The 4,288-nt window shown below is 33.8% G+C and overlaps 1 long non-coding RNA gene across 1 annotated transcript; it reads left to right on the top strand.

Annotated features, from left to right (window-relative positions):
* Positions 1 to 219: 219 nt before the first annotated feature.
* LOC118751584 lies at positions 220 to 1,061 on the top strand. Its single transcript, XR_004994562.1, has 2 exons — positions 220 to 333; positions 908 to 1,061. It is a non-coding gene; the product is annotated as an uncharacterized LOC118751584 (long non-coding RNA).
* The last annotated feature ends 3,227 nt before the right edge of the window (positions 1,062 to 4,288 follow it).

Genomic DNA, 4,288 nt, shown 5'->3' with positions numbered 1-4,288 from the left:
ATTAGAAAAGTATCAAAATTTAAAAAGAAGTGTCCCTCTAACATTCATCGGAAAATGTATCACTTTTGTTCCACTTGGATCAAAACGGCAACGCTGATTGGCAGCCTTTGCCTGCAGCGAACATCATACATGTTGGTGACCAGTGTAGACAAACACTAGAAAGTTTCGTGAATGGCAGCACTGTTGCACTCCAATGGCTTTCCTTTGAGCCGGCGACGAACGAACACTTTATTCGAGCTAGCAACGCGTTGTGAACGGTTGTGTTGAGAATACTTGTGCGGTTTTATAAATAAGGCGGCTGCCAGCAAACCTGAGTTAAAGAAATAAATCAATGTAATGTTAACTTAATTTTACCCAGTTTTTTGCTTGTAAATAAATTGAGCCAAATTCAGTTTTCAATATAATAAAAATTAGCAAATAATCAACTCATAGGTATGAGGAGTTGTAGTTTTATTTTAAATAATTGTTGGTGTATTTAAAACCACAGGAAATTGTCAAGTGCGCTCCGTGTATCCTTTGTGTGGCTTGTAAATAAGAAAGTGCGTTAAATAGGGAGTGTGGGGGTAGAACTCTTCTTTTTTTTTTTTTGGTCTACGCACAGATGAATGCGCTGATGCTGTAATATTCGCCGCTGCCAGGAATAACGAAACCGCCCTTTTTACTTCTATAGCGCTCAGTAATAGTTGTTTTTTTTCTTGAAGGATACCTTGCAGGAACTTGATTTGTGATTTTGAAAAGCAAAAAATTAACTACATACAAAATTTTTTTTTTTTTTGAACTTCAAAACATAAAAATTGTATCGATTACGGGATTTGGCTCATTTTAACATTAATTTTTCATATTATTCGGTGCGTGGTGTAAAAAAAAGGCAACAAATTTTTAACGCTTTTGTCCTGAAATTCTTTAGCACAGCGTAGTACATTATGCGCAACTGCGTTCAAACCAACTAGGGAAGAGAGCAAAACGCGTGAAAACGGTGGAACAGAAGAAAGGAATAATTTAAATTTTTCATGGTTTGAGTTATTTCACTCAGTGTACATTAGTTTTTGAAGCATAAGCGTCAAAAAAAAACGATAGCTATTGAAAAAAGTGCGGTAAAAGCTATAACTTAAAATATAAAAAGATCCAAAACTTGTGAGCGTGCAATATACATACATACATATATACAGATATAGTACATATTACATACAGCGCAAAAAAGATTGAAACATCGAACTAAAAAAGTGTTCCAAAAAGCCTCTGCAGCAACAAAACCAACGAAGTACATCCATCACAAACAGTTTCGGTTGAAAATTGTAAGTTTTTTAAATGGCTATTATAAATTAAATAAAAAAAAAAATTTATTTTAATGTAGGGCTTTAAAAAAATTTGCGAACAATTTGCAATACTATCTAGCCAATCCAGACATTTCAAAGCTTGGGGGGTTTAAGTTTAAACGTCTGTGGCTGTGGTCCAATTTCGATACTCCGCCCCCCACTAGCAGATTTTCAAGGCAAATATTGATATATATATTTTTGTTGTGAACGGCCGGCCCCGCAACCCTTCGTAACCACCTTAAATATGTACCTGCATTTGTATTCATACATGTATGCAATTATATATGTACATACATACATACTCATGTACCTACAGATGTATGTACATAACTTGCATTATTCTCTTCTGCTTTTCTTTCATCCCGTTGTCGGCTTGTTGATTTTGTGCGATAGTTTTTGTTTTTGCCTCAATTTACCAAGAGCTCCACAAGAAATGTTTGTATATTTGTCTATATCCATACATATGTACATACATACATACATACATATGTATGTTTGCAATTTTTGAACCGGCTTCTTCACCTTGGCATTGGTGGTGGATTAGTTAGTTATTCCAACTTGCGGCTGCCTGTTTGGCCAGTTGCTTGTTGGCGTTGCCATCTAAATTGTCTGGAACTTTGTATTTATTTATGTATGTATGTATGTACATAAAGGTTTATACATATATTTAACTAAGAAGGTTTCATTGCGGTATCATTTCAATTTACTATATGATTCATACAAAAGACTTCAACACTTTGTAAAAAGCACAATGAAATATGTATGTAAATTAGACCGTACCTGGAAGAAAGTTCGCCGTACAACCCTGGGTCTAAGTACTTTTGCAAGGGTATTAATGACAAAAAAATTGTTACATTCGGATCTTAAACTATAATGTATCGATGTTCTTGTCTCGGGCTAAAATTTTTTGTGTCAAAGCTCATTGACTTCAAGCACCCTCTTCTAGTACTTACCCGCCAGATCGCAGTTTCTTCCACTCTATCGTATCATCCTAATGTCGGTAAATTAAAGCTCGCAAAAAATTGTGAAACTTTTGCTAGGGAAGTATCTTGGATTCGAAAGCAATTTTTGTTGTGACTTCCGCATTAACGGTCGAATTTTAAAGTACATATTTTATATCGATGTTCTTGTCTATCTTCTAAAGTTCATTGACCTGAATACCCCGTTTTAGTACCCCCCCAGATCTAAGTTTTTATCACCCTAACGTATCACCCTAATGTCAGTAAACTAAAGCTCTCAAAAAATCATGAAACTTTTGCAAAAGAAATATATTTCGATTCGAAGGTAATTTCGATTTTTCTTTTGTTTTTCGCCGAACGCAGGGATCGCTTGCTTATATTTTTCGATGTATCTTCGACATTTACAGTCGAAGCTAGTACTCACCAGCTATCAGTTCTTATCATCCTAACATACAACCCTAATGTCAGTAAAGTAAAGTCCCCAAAAATCACTAAACTTTTGCTAAGGAAGTATTTTGTTTATTCCAGTATTTAAAACTACATATTAAAAAAACCAAAGAATGTAGGCGTCACCGAAAAATGTAAAATTACGACCTCTAGGTTTCCAAATTGCTTTGCAAAAATACTTTAGACTCGGGGATGTACAGTGGACTTTTTTTTGTTTGCTTGCAAAGTGGGATAGGTCTAATGTACATGATACATATCTACATAGCTAAACAATTAAAAAGCAACGAAAAATCTTTCCAATTAAAAGCTGTTTAATTTGCAATCGTTTGTCAGCGCAGAGACAAAAAAAAATATTTCGATCGATATAAAACATTTCATTTATGTACCTATGCACATACCGCTCGTTTACTAAAAGGCTGAAAGAGGAACGAGATTTTTATGAGACGAGTTTAAAGTTTTAAATTTGCTCGAAAAATGTAGAAATATGTAAATATATTTGACTAAATCGAGTAAAAGGTCTGAAATTTAAGCAAAATTAGTTTTTATTCAAACGTGCCCGGCAACTACAAAAGATTTTAGCACAAAATTTGTAGACAATGATGTGAAACATGATATAACGTGTTATTCTGCATCATTTGCTCAAACATTCCTTTTTTTTGAGTTATAAGTCTTTTAGTAAATGAGCATATCGCTCATGTACTGTATGTATGTACGCATAGCACACGTCCTTTAAAAGTATATCAACTCAGAATTTCTCGTTTGATAGCAAATACAAAAAACTATTTATGAGTTCAAGTTAATCGTATTGCGTTTTTTTTTATTGCAACAAAATATTGCTTTGGCTTCTAATGAAAGAAGAACGTTTTTATTGAATTACATGCATTTAAAATAAAAGTTTTTTTTTTTTTAAATTAATACATTCCTGAAGACTGTGTGCGATTGTACATATGTACATGCATTTCTAACCGAGCAGATGTGACAACTTGATCTGCCGCTGGTCTAAGCGTGATACATTGAAATGTCACAATTAGTTGTCCAACTACATTCTGTTTACCTGCAGTGCTGTTTTTTTTTTTGTTTTAAATAGTTTGTATTAAGTTTTTACAGTTTGCGCTTTCTTGCTTTACTATGTATGAATTTACTGTGGCGTTTGTGTGTTGCACTTGTTTGTCTTTACATTGCATTTGCACTGGTTTCTTATTTTCCATTAGGTATGTATGCTTTTCCATACCTATACTGTCTTTCTGCGTGCGTCGATTTTCTTTTAATTAGTCTTGCACAATTGTTTTTGTAGACGCTCCAATTGCTGTGGTAATGAGAATTGCAGTGTCAATTACAATTCTCTGCAGCGCTGTGTGCAGATACGTATTTATGTACATACATATAAATAATGCTCTAAACAAATTGTAATTTCCAATGGCAAGATTGCATTAATTTATAAAAAACTGGATTTTATTCAGACTTGATGATGAGGCTAAGTTTTTATAAAATTTGTCTCCACAAATAGTCCGGTAAACCGTATATACATGTGTATGTGTGTATGTGTGTTAAAAGCAGAGTCATCAT

Source organism: Rhagoletis pomonella, unplaced genomic scaffold (genome assembly GCF_013731165.1).
Source record: "Rhagoletis pomonella isolate Grant_MI unplaced genomic scaffold, Rhpom_1.0 Rhpom_scaffold_00818, whole genome shotgun sequence".
Taxonomy (NCBI): domain Eukaryota; kingdom Metazoa; phylum Arthropoda; class Insecta; order Diptera; family Tephritidae; genus Rhagoletis; species Rhagoletis pomonella.
The sequence above is the reverse complement of the archived record's forward strand: the minus strand, read 5'-3'. Positions and strand labels throughout refer to the sequence as shown.